Source organism: Lonchura striata, chromosome 4 (genome assembly GCF_046129695.1).
Source record: "Lonchura striata isolate bLonStr1 chromosome 4, bLonStr1.mat, whole genome shotgun sequence".
Lineage (NCBI taxonomy): Eukaryota > Metazoa > Chordata > Aves > Passeriformes > Estrildidae > Lonchura > Lonchura striata.
Window position 1 is genome coordinate 33,703,315 of NC_134606.1, and position 18,739 is coordinate 33,722,053.

General features: G+C 34.3%; 1 protein-coding gene across 5 annotated transcripts in view; it reads right to left on the reverse strand.

Annotated features, from left to right (window-relative positions):
* TENM3 (teneurin transmembrane protein 3) overlaps window positions 1-18,739 on the reverse strand; it is a 1,282,397-nt gene that overhangs the window by 1,101,899 nt on the left and 161,759 nt on the right. For all 5 annotated transcript variants that reach the window (XM_021548380.2, XM_021549050.2, XM_021548299.2 and 2 more), the window contains exon 3: window positions 3,554-3,606. The gene's annotated coding sequence lies outside the window, so the exon portion shown is untranslated. The remainder of the gene's footprint in view (window positions 1-3,553; window positions 3,607-18,739) is intronic.

Below are 18,739 nucleotides of genomic sequence, written 5' to 3' on the forward strand. Positions count from 1 at the left end.
TAATGATTAACTATAGGTTAATGTCTGCTCCATATAGTCTTGACTGTGGATCTCATTCAGAGGAGCTTAACTCTTTTTGTGCTCTATAAGGCAATGTAGGTGTCTAAGGATGGTTCTGAGTATTACCTCTTGCAATGTCTAAGTGTGTTTATGTATCCTGCCTGAAATAATTTTATCTGCTGGGTGATGTCATCTCCTGAATTGCATTGATTTTTCTTGAAACTAGTCTTCCAAGTAATTTCAGCCCTTTGAAAATCACTATATAAGTCTTTCAAGAGATTCTCCTGACCCTCATCTCTTTTTCATCACAACAGCTATTTCTGTCTTAAAGAGAGAGAAGCAGTCACATAAATGAAAATGCTACTGGTGGGGACTGTATTTTTTTCTCCCAATAGAAACATACTTGCTTGACAAGTGACATTTTAAACAAAACAGATGATACATGCTTGAATTCAAAATTCTTCTTAATGCATAGGCAAAGTAATCTCAACTGAAATGCTCTAGTACTTAATATATCTCCTCTAAGGAGAAAAAAATTAAGGCAATAAGCCATGGAATAAATAAATATTGAGCATACATACTCTAAGGGCACTTCCATTACATTTTACCAGGAAAAGCAATATTTAAAATGTTCAATATAGACAGGATTGGCCCAAAACTGAATACACGATTGCTCAACTGTATTAGAGAAACATGATTGAAAACAATACTTACTTTTTTTTTCCAATTTTTTACTGAAATTTGGAAAAAAAATCTCTACTAGTATTCTTTAAGAGGTAAAAAAAATATATCTCAAATTGTTTTATATATTGAAATGGCTACAAACTGCATCAATATAATAATGGAATTCAGAAGGATAGAAAGCTATCTTGTTTGGAAATAACATTCCTCAATATTCAACTAGCATCCATGAAGTAATTCACTGCAATGAGATGTATTCATTTTACTTTAAATTACCTCTAAAACTTTACATGCCCCAGAATTACAGGAGGGGGAAACTCACATTGCTATAATCATCTGTACAAGATACAGTGTGCCCATACTTGCATTCCACACATTCATGACATAATATGAAAGAATGAAGTTGATATTTGCCCTTTCCTGTCCCTGTCATTGGATTGTAGCCTTGCTGTCAATAAAAGCTGTCCTCAAGAAAGAGCACAAGATTCTGTTTAGCTCTCTTCTAAGCATCTCGTGTCAGGCTTGAAAGGCTGTATTCCTTTTATCTCTTGTCCTCATTTCCTATCATGTACATGTCGTATACACATACTCACAGTATTTGTGTAGGGAAATATATCAATATGTGTCAAAATTTAACTGGATGGAATAAACTACTTTGCATCTGGAGACTCCATAGAATCAGTACTCATTTAAAGTGCATCCTAAAGTAAACATCATACTTGGGAAATAATACTATGTACAAATTAAAGTCATGTCTTAGATATACAGAGTAGCACAAATTGATGGCCATTTTTCTATCCCAATTAGAATAATATATAATATACAGTACATCCTGTCAGGTACAATGTGCTGACATCTTTACATGAAATGACAGAAAGAGTAATACAGAACAATAAACTCCCAGGACAGCATCAATTAACACTGCCAGACTAAGCAGTTCTTACTTATCTAGCTAGTGTGGCTTATTTAATAAACAAAACAAGACTTCTCAAGAGGATTGTAATGTCATTAGTTCTATTCTTCTTTTAACCTCCTATGCTGAATAGGTCTTTTTTTTCCCCTCACAGTTAGATGTACCTGTCAGAAATGTGACATGTGTTTTCTCATCCTTATACTTATGTCCTTCAATGATGATTCTCCTAGGCACCCTCAGTGGCATTCAAATAGGACCTTGGAGTATGGCACTCTCTCTTTCTTCTCCTTTGTGTCTTTTCTTAGCATGCTTTTTTGAACTCTTCCATATTTTTCACCTCTAACATTCTTTTTTTCCTACTTTTACTGAAATATTTTCACTCGGCCAATACTATTTAAATCTTGGCATGATCAAAGTCTACCAGAGGTACTTGGGGAAGAAACAAATTACCTCACCAATTGTATTTTTATATACACACATGATCAAAAAATAAAAGAAAAAGAGGAACCAACACATCTGCACACAAAACCCATCCATTTTATGATATTATTTCTTTCATAACTTCCAAAGTAGAATAGACTACTCAATATTTGGTTTTTCGGTGGATCTAAGCATTGCATGTGTAGCACACTGAGGCATAAGGAAAGTGGCCTCCCATATTTCACACTGTCCTGGGATTTCAATCAAGAAGAAAAAAAAATTATAAATAAGATTTTTTCAAAGTTTAAAAACTAGAATAAGAAGAAAAAAAAAAAAATATGACCAAAGCCAAAATACTGAAAGGCTGAATATTTCAGGAATTCTTCTGGGACATAAGACCACGCTTGAAGTTTTTAGTCAGTCTGGGAATATAGCATGTTCTGAAATGAGCCTTTGACTTTTTTTGTCTCAGCTTAGATACTCTTCCCACATATTTTTGTCCATAAATGTCCAGTACTCAGATGATATCTGGCACAATCCCCAAAAACTTGTGGAATTTTCTCAGAACCTCTCCATTAATATCTAATTAATTCGCTGTGTTTTGGGAAGACAAATTATGGGACATTTTTTTAAAGCAGAGTAGAAAAGTATGGCTACATATTGATATAGGAACTCTTATATTGTCAGCGTATGCATTAAAACATATACATAAATGGCATGTGACAGGATCTTAAAATATCCAGTGTTTTAAAATAAAGTAGGCACAGAGATGATGACTGGAACAATAATTACTGCTCTCTCTGCTTAACAAATCAAAGTTTAGGGTAGACCACAATGTCCTTGTCAACTTCTCTAGCTCGATGACTTAAAAATAACAATTTTAGTGAAAACTTCTCTTCTGTTAGCCGTGTCCTTGAGAGATATGAATATTTTTTGTAAGGATGAACAGAAGGGTTTAAACAGCAACTATTTGTTACAGGGGATGTAGCTGAAGAACAATGGAGTACCACAAACAGAAGTCTGAACACAATATGACACTGAATTATTCCCCACAACTGAATGTAAACCAAATGTATTCTAAATCTAAAGAGCTCTCAAAATTAATTAAATCTCTGAAACTAAATTCAAGTTTATAGTTCTTAGAGGAATAAAACAAAGTTGTATCAAGTAGAAAGTTTTAAAAAAGTGAAGTTAAGAAGCTTTCATATTAAAAAAGAATTCTTACCAAGTCTAATTTTCTAGTAGCTTAACAGTATTCTTTTAATCTTTCACAAGGAAAAATATAGTAAAATTCTTATGAGTTTAATATTTTATTTTCACACATGAATCCTTTTTCTGTTGTTACCAAATTAAGCTTATCCTTTTAATCAAAGGTAAAGCAAAATTTTTTCTTGCATATGTAAAGACTTCTCAAAGAGGAAGTCTATGTCAATTAATGCCATCTGCAATTCTTTATCAGCCAGACAGTCAAAAAGTAATTTTTTTTCCTGATAAACCAGAAGAAATGATCATATGAAGGATTTTTAGGAAGGCCCTTACCTTTGAAGTCTCTTGCAATTTCTTTTGTCAATTTCTGGAAACAGGATATTTACCTGTTCAAAGAAGATAAGGTATTATTAGTGATATCTCAGAATACATACTGTAAAGGAAACCACATTCATTACTTAGTTAAATATATATGGATTAATCTTAATTAGGTTGCCCTCTGTGTATTTCTCTGATTCTCATCAAGGAAGCTGCAGGGTTCATGAAACATGATATGCTCTAAGAATTGCAAAAAGGTTAAAAGAAATTATCTCAATGTGATTCAAGTAGCTTTTAAGTGCTGACCTCCCACTTCTTTTTGCATTTATGGTCAAAACACCTTTATTAGTCTAAGCATATTTCAGTACTTGTTTTAAGTGCTAGCAACAGAATTTTCAACAATATCTGAAATCCAAGTGACTATGCTTACAGAGAATTTTGTAGTCTAGCCTTTTCTTGTATATTTTCCCTTTCCTCTTCACCTTTTCTCTCTTGTTTAGCACCTCTGGTTTAAGTTTTGATGGATCAAGGCCATTTTTTATTACTCCAATTGAATATTGCCTGGCACAACAATATTCTCAGATGTGTTATGACACTAAAGATATGAAAATAAATACTTTGCAATTTAGTGTATGATATTGTTGTAAGGTGCATACAAAGACTTAAGAAAAACATTTACTAATTGCTTCTAGTACCTATTTAGTAATCTATTTTTAAAAGTTGATTGCATTTTCTGCATAACTTATTCTGCATAAGTTATTATTAAATAACTTATTCTGAACTTACAAACTCAGGAAACACACAAGGAAACAAATCTATTTCCAGAGCTAAAATTAACTTATTTTCCATTCTTTTCATGACTTCAGTGATCACAGAATACATGTTTTGTAGAAATTTTGCCTTATTTCCCGTTAGGTTGTAGCATTTGGAGGCATATCCCAACAGAGTGGAAGCCTCATAAATGCAGCTTTCTGATAAGAGCACATCAAATTTACTGTCTCACTTCAGTGCATCTGTTGTTTTTCATTTCTTTTCATCACTTTAAAAGTACTGTAATGATAACTGAAACTTTCCTTCTGCCTTCAATGTGAAAACATGAAATAATGCCCTCAAGATTGCATATGCAGATGATAGCAGTGTTTCACTCTATTTCAAAAGCAAAATTTGCAGGAGTCTTTTTGGTAAAAAATAAGATATTTTCATTTCTGCCATGAACAAAGTTTTTAGTGACAGCATTTTCAGGGGAAAAAAAAGAAAATAGCTGAGTGGGAAAGTACAAGAAGTGTTGAGGAAAAAAAATTATTTGTAAACATAAGAAAAAAGGGTTTTGCTCTTTCCTACACTATTTACTACACTAGTAAGCGCCTTCATATTTATGTTATAAACCAATTTATAGCTACATATCTTTTATTTTTAAAACTTGTGTCAAAAATTAAGTTACTAATCTTTAGTAAAGAAATTATCATGTAGTAAAAAATGGGTCAGATTTACCTCTGTGGGGAAAAAAAGGGTAGTAACTACTCTTATGTTAGTATGTCAGCTTTTATAATCTGAAACACTGAGAAACATAAGATAGATAAGAAAAAGGAGTTTAGTTTCATTTAAAACACTGTATTACTGATTGGAATATCATGCAAAGGCATTCTCACCTCTGTTCAGAAAATTTGAGAACCATATTTTGGCAGAAGGAGATTCAGCATTAAAACCTGTTCATTACTTAGTACAGCTTTTGTCCCCTATCTTCAAAGAGGTTATGACCTTAGGAATGACTATAAATTTCTACTGCAATAACATAATAGTCTGATACTGAATATTCCAAAATAAATACAGAAAATACTAACCTGAAATTTCAGATATACACAAATGTGGAAGTGCTACAATTATAGTTTGGGGTATAAACACCATTTTGAAAGAGTTATCCATATATTTCTAAATCAAGTATTTTTTGCCTGCAAACCTTAAAAATATACAAACACTTAAAAAACCACAAATGTAGAAGTTTACAGATTATGCATATTTGATGAAGTTCAAAAATTTACTATTGAAAGAAACATATCCTTGTTTATGGACTGGAATCAGTCATCTTTTACCCTTACAAATTGTGTTTGCAATGATAATTGGAAATGACTTCTGGGCAGATAACTCCTTATTTTGGGAACTGAAGAATGGATAAATTGCCTATTTTGGGGATACACTCTCAGCTGTAAGCAAAGATATTCTCTCCAAAGGATTATGTGCTAAAATAATACATTGTAGTATGAAGGATAAGAAAGATAAAATCATTTGAACACAATGAAAAATAGTCTGGGAAATTCAAACTTTTTGGAGCCATTTTCTCATTATAAAGGAAGGATGTATTTTTAATTAAAAAGTTTCTTCCTCTTTTTGTTCAATTGCATTCTAAAAGAACTAAAAATTCCATTTCTTTTCACCTGCTGTTTCTTTTACCATTTGATACTGTCATTGATGTTCCTCTATTTGGGGGTATTGGAGTTGATTTTGTAGCAAACAGAAAGGATCTTTTTACTGTAAATGTTGACTAATCTTTTGCTATTCTCATTGCAAGGGAGTACTACTTTTCCAAACTTGAGCATATGTTTTTGATTGTATGGACCTTTCCATCACACAAACATATGCTTCTAGGTAAATGTAGAGCTGACACATCCTTGCATTATTTAAAGTGATTAATAGCTATAATTATGGGTGGCAAACATCTATTTTAGCATTGGTCTTTGAAAAAGAAGTTCATAAAACTGAGGCCAGAGTAGATCTGAAGATTGCTAAATTAAGGATGTTACCATGGTAGCCACTCATTGTACACTGTATTAGAGCAGAGTGAGCAAAAGACCTTTCCAAATCATTACCAAGTTCTTCTGTCTTTACACATTTTGATGAGGTTTTGAGGTATTATTTCAGAATGTGTTCATCTGTAACACTCCTGTCAAATGCATTCATTTTACATACTGTGAAATGCAAAGTCTAATATATTTTAGAACGCAGATTTTCTGTTATGCCTCACTAAACATTGAGGAACTCTGGCATCCCTAAAAATAAAAGATAATGTGTTTCATTAACGGCAATTTTTGAACTGCAGCTATTACTTGAACAACTTGGTGGGGTTTTTCAACCTGTTAATCTTCAGAGTGCATCCCAGGGTAGTCTGGGTAGGTGACTGTGAGGCAGTAGAATTTATACTCTGTCAGTGTCTTCGCTTCAATATGTGTTTGATTACATGTGCCTTTTCAACTTACATACCTAAATTCTGACAGTTTATCAGTGATTCATAGAATCACAGAATAGGTGGGGTCAGAAGGGACCTCAATGATCGTTTAGTTGCAACACCCCTGCCATGGGCAGGGACACCTTCTATTAGACTAGGTTGCTCACAGTTCCATAAAACCTGGCCTTGAACACTTACAGGGATGAGGCATCCCCAACTTCTCTGGGCATCCTGCTCTAGCACCTTAAGCACCCTCACAGTAAAGGCTTTCTTCTTGGTATCTAATCTAAATCTACTCTCTTTTGGTTTGAATCCATTCTCCCTTTCCCTGTCAGTACATGTGCTTGTAAAACTCCATGCCTATCTTTCCTGTAGGCTCTCTTCAGATACTGAATCAATTTGTATTAATTTTATTGCATTTTAAATCCATTATAACTTTGAATGTATCAGAATAATTTGTGCAAGTGGCTATGTATCCTGAATTACATGTCAATCCTGAATCCCTAACATATTCCCATTATTCCATTTTACTTGTAATCAAAGTAAGAAAAAGATAACCATTATCCTCAATTTTATCCTTTGATTCTCAAATAAGGCTTTATAATTTTGATCACAAAATCACAGAATTATCTAGGTTGGAAAAGATACTCATGCTAGAATTAAGTAGGAAAATCTGACTTAAGTGACTCAGAACTTAATCAGTGTCAACCTGCTTCCACAGTTCTCAACATAAAAATCCTTTTGTGATAGATCAGACATTAACCACCGGACAGAAAAAGTTTGAATACATAGATGTAAGTTTTGCTCTTATTCTGGTTTTTTCCAGGCTTTCTAACTTGAATGCTCAGTTATACTCTTGAATGCTCTCAGTTATAAATAAAAAAAATCCCATATTACATAAGATATTATTCTAAACATGATTAGGTCTAGAATATGTTTTGAAAATTAAAAATCTAATGAATACTGATAGGTCATATTATGACCTATAATCACAGGCATCAGTCTTGGGCTCAGCAGAAGATCACTCACATTCAAAGTCCAATAAGGTATTTCACATCTGGAATGATCTTGCAACCTAACATGAGGATTGGCAATGAGCAGAGGAGAAAAGCTTTGAAGTTCATTTCTCTGTCTGCCTAAACAGTCAGTCTCATCTGATCTGCTAGAACCAATAGCACATAAGTCTCTTGGCAGCCCTCAAGAATTCTACAGTAATTTGCTTTGCATATGCTGGAATTGCAAAGTAATTCATACTTTTTGCTTTGCCTGCCTCATTACAGACAATATTTGTGTGCGAGTACATCATGTGTACACTGATGACACATGATATCACTGAAAGGGAACAAGTAAGAGAACTGACCTTAATCTATATTTGTTTTAAATTATTGACAATTACTTGACTCTTATCGTTAACTGAGTTTTATGCTGTAGTGTAAACTACAATTTTTTATCTTCATAATACTTTTAAAGAAATTTAAATCCTGACAACCAGTCACCTTCCATTTTTGAGAAGATTAGAAATACAATTGATAATGGGAGTACAAGCACCATAATTTGGATCTACATAAAGTCTTTGATAATGTCTCAAATGATAGTCTTCATCTTAAACTGAAAGCAGGAAAGATTCAGGTTAAACATGGGAACAGATAAAGAACTGATTAAAGTAAAGTGATTAGAAAGTAAAGTGTTCAAAAGAGCCACAGGGGAGTCAGTTTTCAGATCTTCATTGCTTCTAATCTGCATAAATTACTAGAACAGAGAAACTAGCTGTAGAATTGCCAAATGCACTGATGACTTAAAACTGAAATGAAGTAGTAAGTGGAAAGCAAAAGAATTAAATTATAATTCCCCTTGGAAAATGGTTTACATATTAAAAGGAAAACAAAATTTAAGAATGATAAATATAACATACAAAGCATTGACTATTTTTCCTTAGAGAAGCGCAGGAAGCCTATTTTTAAATGCTACACAAACTTTAGGGAACTTTCCTGAACCTGTCTAGATTATTTAAAAACTAAGAGAATGACAAGCGATTCCCATATATTGCAGCTTAGGGGGTGGGGAGGAACAACTATCATTTCAGGAAAAAAATTATGATCATAACACATGCAGTAGTACAATAGGGTACAACAACTAATATTAAACACCTTTCTATTTGAAATCTCAAACTACAGAAAACACACACAAAAAAGCCCCACATCCCCTTACACTAATAATACCAAAAAGTTAAGAAAAAGGGAAAATATTTCAACTAAAGTTATTCTCGCTATCTTTCCCATCTCCTAATTTCTCATCTCATATAAAAATCAGTATCTTCTAGCTCCAATGGAAACACAGAAAAATAAAGCATTACTCAAAACATTGGAAAACCCCATTTGTGGACATTATTATGGGGTTTTTTGTGTTTTATTTTTTTATTTGCTGGGTTTTGTTTTGGGGGGCTTCTTATTATTTTTGTTCTCTTTTTTAGCTTACACACAGTAAAATAGTATAAAAATATTGAGGATGAGGCTTACAGGAAATCTACCTATACATTACTGATAGCACAGATATAATAACCCACTCATAGCCTAGTAAAAATGCATGAAACACTTAAATAATTAGAAAATACACATCAGAGATGATGAATGAATAAGAGGTATCTCACAGCAAGCCAAATATGACAATGATCACCATGACCGTAATTTGACCCATGCATTATTCTACAGAAATAGCATTGTAATTATGTTATTTATATCCTTCTGAAGCCTTTGAAATCACTACTCTTATGTTAAAAATATAAGACAATGAAGAAAATATAAGTTTCAAAAACCTAAGTAATGGGCCATTACATTTTTTTTTCTGTAACTGATATTCCAGTGTTGGTTCAGTATCATATCTTGGCTCCATCCATGTCTCTCTCAAAGTCATAGTATTTGGTCTTAGTTTGTACAGGGACCTGTCAGAAAAAATGAACTAAGTGACTTTGAGCATGATGAATGGTCATACTTAAAAGAAGAAAACAAAGAAAAGAGGAAGAAAAGATATGTGTAATACAGCTATATAATTACATGTACATATGGTCCTCAAGACAGCTGCATAAAGACAATGGAAGCATAAGGATTTATAGTGTTGATGAAATTGCATTGCTGTGTCTATTTGAATGGTAGCTGAAGTGACAATTTTAGAGTCCAGCACCTGCAAAGCATTTTCATATGCTATACATAAGAAGTTATAATCAAAAGATGTTTGTATTAGGGCACACAGCTAACTAGAGGAATGAAATTGTATGTATGAAGAAATGAAGAGAAAGTTAGTTTTTTTTGCCATACATATGGTTTTTCCATATCTGGTTAACAAATTTAATATCTTTCTTAGTGTTCACCATTTTAGAAATAGCTGTAAGTTTGACAGACAGCTTAATATCAAATACAGAAGGTTTCTATATTTAATATTCCATTGCTAATACTTCCTTTGCTTTTTAAAGGTCATTAATGTTATTGATTACATAAATTTGAAAGCTGCTTGAATAACACTGAAAATTAATGTAAAATGAACATCTGCGTCAGTTGACAACAAACAAAATTGCTGTGCTCTTCAGGGATGACTCATTCAGGGTGTTTTCCCCATTGATCAGTTCAGCATAGCAGGAGCAAGAGTTCAAATAGAAGTTCTCAATTATTTTTTGTATTTCAGTAAATAGAAAAAATTTGATAATTTTTCCTTATTTTTATCAGTGGTGTCCATTAACACCACAGCTTCCTGAAGAAAACAAGGGACTGCTTAGCTTACAAAAGCAAGTCTATTTATTATTTTTGTACTTATGCTAATTATAAGAAACAAACAGTATGGTCTGATAATGAGTGGCATAATAAATTTCATTAATCTGGTATAGCATTTGTAATTCTTTAGGAAACTAAACATCAGGCAATTCTCTATTTAGAATTTGGCCCAGTGATATGAACTTATCTGCAGACATAATTCTTTATATTAAAAAGAGATGACCTTGTAAGGCTATCCAAACTGACTCTCTTGTAAGATCATCTAGTGATATTCCTGGTGTTCAAGACAAAAGCAGAGAATCACTTTAAAAAGAGAAGTTAAATGTAAAACTCACCATCTAGGTGAATGTAGCTTTTAGGAAAAAAAAATTTATAAAGGAATTCCAAGTCACAAGTCTGGACATTTCCCTTTATATATATTCTGACTTTTAGGAAGACAGTATATGCCTTAAACACACAACTTCTTAGTTGTGCTGGCTGTGCCTTAAACTCAGATAATTTCATAGTTGTACTGATTTTAGTACATGGATTTATAAACTTATAAAGTCTAGCTATTTAATAATGTCATATGTTTAAAGGTACTCATATAGCACAATATTACAGAATTACTGCACATAATTGTGGGGTTAATCACTATCCTATGGTATAGGGGATAACCTGCACACACACTACTATAATTAGGATCAGTTATACCAATGAGTCTACTGACATCTACTCATGTAATTTAATCTGAGATATTCCACCAGCATTTATTTTATGACCTATTAAAATAATGCAATTGTTGCTGCAAGCCTCTTATTCCAGTGCAAGGGAATATCTAAACCACACAACTGTTGAATAAGTTAAGGTTTTCTAACATTTTTTTTTTTTTTTATCATAGGCAAATTTCTGGTAAGAGATTTAAGACCAGACCTTTAAGAATTATGAATTGCTCTAAGTGATTACTCTTGCTTTGCAAACTAGAAAATATAAAAGGAATATATAAATTCTTTGTCAGCATCAGCAAAATATTTATGTCCAGTGATTCTGAATGCTGAACTAAGAAATGTCACTATTGCTTGCATGAAATTTGCCATTTCATCTCCTTGGTTGAAATTACTATATGAAGACAAAATATTTCTAGAAGCATTGAGTTTTTCTGGTCATTAGCCTCTATATATTGAACTGAACATTTTTTAATCTGAAATTCTTTTCAGATTAACTGAATCTAAAATGCCCTCATTTTCTTAATATTTTGCAAACTATGCCTTAGGAACAGCAATTTATAACCGTGTTAAAATCATAGGAAAAAACTCCTGTGTTACATTGCCCCCATATAGAAATGGATGGTAATCTCCCAGTAACAAGCAATTTGAAGAATTCAATCTTAAATGTATTTTGAGAAAACCAAAACATGTCAGAGTTTTAGAGAGTTGATTTCAGGACACACTTGGTGATCTCTTACAGTCTCTGTTGTTTAAAAGTATTTATTTTGAGCTATTGGCATTAAAATTAAATTCAACTGAAAAAAATTAATGACAGTAATACACGACCAGAATAACAAAATGGGCATATAGAAAAAAATGACATGACACACACATTAAAAACATAGTTCAAACCAAATGCACTTGCATTTACAAACAAATTGTTCAAATCTAGTAAAAAGCCTGATTTTGTTATTTGCTCAGAGATAGCATCTCCATTTCATCATCTAAATTGATACCTTTCTGAACTTCTCTATGAATTTGTTAAGTTGCAGAGCTCACTGGCTCAAGAGAAACATGTCTGTTGCCTCAGTTCAGAAAGTACCTCCAACATTTTTCAGCATGGGAAAATCTGACTATAAACATTTAGCTAAAGCTATACATCCCTGAATAGCAACGTATATTTAATTTCTCCACACACTACAAGTAACTGTAATTTGAATCCTGTGCCAATAAAAGAATCCAGCACACATTCCTCAGCAATCCATGGAACTGGCAGCATTTGGCTCTTTCAAGCTAGACAAAAGACATCTGTGAGCTACAGGCATAGGACATCCACAACAGGCTCACTGCTCCGAGTTCTGCCACAGCTCACAGAACATCCTCACTCTTTATTATGGAGAACAAAGAATAAAATAATGTTATTTTTACCCAAACTTTTTTTTTTTTTTTACATAAATCACACTGAACTAGAATCTTGTAAGAATCTATCATTTCAGATCTCTACTCCTCTGCCAAGTTGCAGAATTTAGCTACCAGATTCAAAGAGATTCAGGAGACTAGGAATCTGGCAATAACCTGAGAACACAAATAAGCCCTAGGTAACTATGTTAGAAAAGAACCTGATAATAACTAATTGTAAAGTAACATTTTACTAAACTGCATTAAATTGCTCCTTCTAGGCCAAGAAAATTATTCTAAAGCCTTGCAATATAGAATATACTACATTTACAAAACTGAAAAAAGGCTTATTTTTGCATAGCAAATACATCAACTGAACACTAGTAGCTATGGAAACTGAAGCAAGGTATAATTTTTCCTCAGAAAATAAGAAATCAAACTTACATTGCCAGATTAACTGTAGCAGTTACAAGATATCAAAGTATAACACATGAATGGTTCAGCACCTTATCCACAAGTAGTACTGTGGTTTTATTCCTGTGAGATCTGCACTCCTTGCAAGCTGCAACTAATTATAAATCAGCTGATACACCAATACTCTTAGGCTGTGTTAACATTTTGAATTTGTTTGCTCACCGTACCTTCCTTACTGCAAGTCCAGCTACTTTGAAAGAAACAAGTTTTGTCAACACTACAGTTGTAAGCTATTTTGCAATAAAGGCTATTCTATGCACATTAATAATACTGACAAGAACAGATGGCAATTATTGCTTTTAACAATTATTTTTTTTCCTGTTGGTATTAATTACATGTGCTTAATTTCTGTTGTTATGTCCACCGGGCATCAAGGTAAGGTGTTAAAAATCTGCCCGAATAATTTCATCTCATTGACAGCAGCAGAATAGCAGCATTCTTATTAAAATGGAAACATTAGTGTCATTTTAATTAACTCATTAGGGATGCATAAAATTCATCATTATTGATAGCTATTTTAATTATTTTCTAATATTATAGTGTTTTATAAACTGAACAGCAGGTGTGTAGTGAAAACATCTATTGTACTTAAAAAATAGAAATATCTATAAAATTAATAAAATTATCAGTCATTTGACTTAGTAGAAAAATTCTCTACTGTTCCTAAGTGTGCTGAAAAAAAGTCTGTTTAAATCTCTTTGGGTTAAATTTCTGTTCACTGATTACCTAGGAATAATACTCTTTCTATTGTGTCTCTAACAGAATGCTTATGTCCAAGTTAAGCAGTTAGGTGGTTCTCTTCTGCAGTTGTATTAGCAAGGGAAGAATAAAATTCCTAAGTACTGTGGTCTATAACAGCCAACACTCGTAGCAGGGAGCTGCTTAACCTTTGTCAAAAGCTAACACCAAAACCGGCCTTAAGCAAACAGCCTTCTCAACAGGGGCAGGCCTGCCTTCAGTGAGGCTTCACTGCCACAAGCTGCTTCAGTTCATGGTTTTCAACCAATGATCTGAAGTCACATTAGGGATATTACAGACTTCAGAGCTGCCCATTCCCAAATCTGAACAGCAGCACATAGTTTCAGTAGTGTGAAAGCCCCTGTCTGGATCCTTCTAAAGATAGAGAAAAAGATACAGTCCTGATACAATTTATTCCGAGGCTAAATAAAAAGTGTCCCTGGAAGCACTGGCACATCAATATCCCTAGACCAGCAGGTTAAATACATCGGCAGGACAAAAAACTCAGGATATTCCAGACACAATCAGACACATATGGCTTGATACTCCAGCAGAAACATTAACTCTAACTGCCTTGTATTTGGATTTTTGCAAGTCCAGGCTAGACTACAGACCAAACACATGAAACTTGCTGAAATCCTACATGTTTAGAAAAATCTATGGAAAAAAACTGACTTCAGTGCTTTATGTGAAATGAGCAGACAGGAATCCAGTTACCTCTGAGCATTTCAAGCATTGGTTTGTGGATTTTGAAATAATGATTCTCTGGTTCCTTTATGTAGAAGCTTACCAACTTTGGTGTACACATTATTGTATCGGAGAAGAATTTACAGAGCATAGTTGTAATCTCATAGTTGGTGACCACGTTCAAAATGGAATAATTTCAATGAAATCTGGTGAAAGTGTAGTAACTTGATAAAGCACTCATTGGAGCAACGTCAATTAGTTAAATACCTGTTATTAAAACAAGGTTTCTGCTCTACAAGGTCCTTTTGTTCACTTTTTATCTTATTCTTAAATAAATCCCTGATGGATGTTCCTAACCTAGGAAATATTTTTTAATCTTGGATGAAGGTAAAGAATTTTTGCATTAGAATCTTCTAGTATGCTAATACTGGTGCTAGTTTAACAAAACATTGTGTGTAAAAATTAAAATTTCAACTTTAAGATCTGGTGAAATTGTTAAGATGTGTAAATAACAGAAGATTAATGATTCACTTATTACAAAAAATAAAATTGCTTTAAAAATTGTTAATATTATAATACTACATGGTGGGTGGTCTCTGGCTAGATGCCTGGTGCCCACAAAAGACACTCCATCACTTGGCCTCTCAGCTGGACAGCGGAGAGATAATATCATGGAGGTCTCATGAATTAAGGTAAAGGTGGGGACAGATCACTCAGTCCTGGATAAAACTGACTTGACTTAGGGAAATTAATTTAATTTATAACCAAGCAAATTAAAGTAGGATAATGAGAACCAAAACTAACTATTAAAAGACATCCTTTCTCCAACTCCTACTTTCTTCCAGGCTAAACTCCCAAATTCTCCGACTCTTCCCTGCTCAGCCACACCTAGAGCAGCGCCGTCAGGTCATCACACACGTCTCTGCTGCTCCTTCTTCCTCAGAGGTAGAATTCCTCTCACTCTTCCCCTGCTCCAGCGTGGGCTGCTCTCTCCATGAGTCCGCAGGCTCTGCCAGGGGCTTCCCACGGGGCACAGCACCTTCCAGGCACGCCGCGCTCGGGTGCGGCTCCTCCGCGGGCTGCAGGGCACGGCGGTCCTCATCCCGGGCTCCGGGGAATCGCAGCCCTGGCGCCTCCCCCCCCCGCTTCTGCACTGCCCCGGCGGCTGCCGAGGTGTTGCTCGCACATATTCTCACTCCTGTCTACAGCTGTAGTTGTAAAGGTTGCGTTTTGTTGTTTTTTTTTTTTTTTTTTTTTCCTTCCTTCCCTCTGTTATCACAGAGGTGCTAACAATGTTGCTGATGGGCTCAGCTTTGTCCAGCAGCAGATCCACGTCGGTGCCGGCCGACATTGTCTCCATTAAACACTGCAGAAGATTTTGGCAGCTTCTCTCAGGAGCCCCCCACCCCCGCTACCCTATGCTTGCCACACAAATCCATAAAATTATAGCTCAGTTTACCAGAGTATTGTTTGAATACACTAAGAATTTTCAAATAAAACTAAAGAATCCAAATTAAACTTTATGATCTTTAAAATTATTCCTGTCTTATAAGATGGTATTTTTTTAAGCACAGAAACTAATTTTTAATTCAATGAGGATTCACAACTGTTTATCATAAATGTTTCAGAAACAAGTTCAGTAACTTCACTAAGCATCTTGGCAATTTATCACCAAGTACTATTTTGGAGACTCCAAAATTAAAGCAAATCTATTTAAAAAATCCTCTTTAAAAACATGGCTAAACAGTTTAAAAATATAATATGGTTATTCCCTCCCTATTGCTCATATTGGGACTCAAAAATGATCATCTGTTGCAGCAGCAGCAGATGACCAGTCTGAACTGAACATCAATTTTATGGATCATATGCCTGGGCTTAGGAATTACAGGCATCAACTAACAGCACATCCGACATACAAAATTAGTGAAAATAAAGTACTTGCTTCATATGGAAACCGCTGAAAATATTATTATTAAAGTCCAAAATAATAAAAAATAAATTAAAATATATGCATACATATATATACCCCCATACATAACTACATATACAAACATGCCTAAACTAAATGGGTTGTTTTTTTCAGCATTTGCAAATGAAAAGATCTTTCTTAAAATAAAACTTGAAGTAAGTCAAGAAAAAGGACTTCTATCACTGCAAACAATTACAACCTAAACAGCTGTTCTGCATCTAGACTCGTATCGCATACTTATTTTCAATACTGTTATAGATCTTGGAAAACAAAACCAGAAAATCTTTCATTTCACTATTAATTATTTTATAGAGATGCTGAGGTTAGCTTATGATTCCTAGGCTGTATTTTGAGGCAAAATAACAAAGACAAATTCTTTGCCATGGCTGGGAGACTGTTGCTATGACTGCTGAGTTATTATCAAATGGCAGGCTTCCACCTGGTTAAATTGGTTCTCTTCAAATTGTGTAGGACTGTTGTGCAGGATTCTGAATAAATATAAGAGAGGCTTGAACCACCTAGTAAAGAAACATTGAAAATATCTTTCATAATGCTCTCAACCATAAGTAGACAATCTAACATCCTTAAAATTTTGAGCTACCGGGAGGACTTCATGAAGTTATCTTAAACCTCGTGAATTCAGGAGGCTTAAGAGGCAATATAGTGCGACACTACATCAAGAAATTTTTTTGCACAGTGCAATTGTTCACTCAAAAGGTATAATGTGATAGTACATACCTACTGGGACCATGGCATAACTGATACCACAGAAGGCTTCAAGCATCTGCAGCCCTTTCATAATCGACAGGACAGCCTTTTATACTCTTCATCTTCCACCTGTGTGCCCTCTGTACCTGTTTGTGGTTGGTCAGTGCAGCTCAGCACTCCGTGTCTCATTACCTTCAACACTGTTCACCTGTCCTGCACAGCTGCAGCCTGTTAGGGATGAGGCTCAGCTGCAGCCCCACTCCACTTAGCACACACTGTGCGCCTACAACATATACCAGTTTTAATATGATTCTCAAAATCCAGCTACAGTATAAAGCTAATCATTCTCGCCCTATTAATGCTCTGACTAATTTGATTCAAAGTGTTTTCACACTCTTGTGGCTTCATGTAACCTTTACAGTGTTCTCTGACACTGATTGAATGGAAGGCAAAGTAGACTAACTGGAAAAGCATCTAACCTCTATTTCATATCTATTCACAGCAGCCAGAATATGCTAAAATAAAAGGGTGATACCAGAGTACTATCAACAATTCAGCAATGCTACACAGGCACTTATCTTATGAATTCATTTAGTTAATATGTAGAAATAAAACTGTAAAATCATAGTCTTCTAATTCATAAAGTTAGAAAATATTGAGGTCAGCTATTGTAACATTTTTAGAAATTGAAAGATTTTTAATGTTTTTCAGTGAGCAGATATGGTCTCCACACTGCAAGTTATTTTTGCTTTCAGCTTACCCTGGCATCCAAGTGAAAATTTCACCTAAAAGACTGAAGGAAGTTTACTGATAACTTAAATGCTAAATTCACTAAGCAGCAACATATTCAAGGGAGCGTACAAAGGCAGCATGGCAGTCTATGCTGCTTCTAACATAGGCCAGAAGAAGTTGTTGTTAATGGTCTTAGTACATAACCCAGAAGAAACAAGACCATCAAAAGACATTGTAGGTCACTGAAATTGGAAATTAAATGCCTATTATTTTGTGAGAGAAGGTTTGTATGAATAGCTTAAAGTGCAATGAGAAAGTTGGCACTGACTTTTTCTTTCAGAAATTCAATTCATGAAACATGCCACGTTGATTGATAGAACATGCCTTTGCAGAGCATACAGAAATGGGCATTGGTCTGCAGGTCAGAAGTGGTGAGCAATTGCTTTTGCATCAGCCCTTTTTTTCCCCTTCTTTGATTCCCATTACTTATTAAATTATATTTATCTTGACCCATTAATTTTTTTTCACTTTTGCCTTTCCAATTCTCTTCCCCAAACTGCTGGAGTAAGTGAGCAGCTGGTAGGTTCCTATTTCCAGGCCAGAGTCAACACTCAGAACTTCACAACAGTAAAGCCCTTTCAGCTTAAATTAGTCATGTAACAGAAAAACAACCATGAAGTCAATGTATTATTTGAATAAACAACAGCCAAGAAACACAGAGATCAGTTTATTTGGTTAATTTGAGTGCTTCTGTCTGCAAAGACATTTTCAGAATGATTGACTAGTGCTGCCATTGGAATGCCCACAGTATTGCTCTTCCTCACCCAT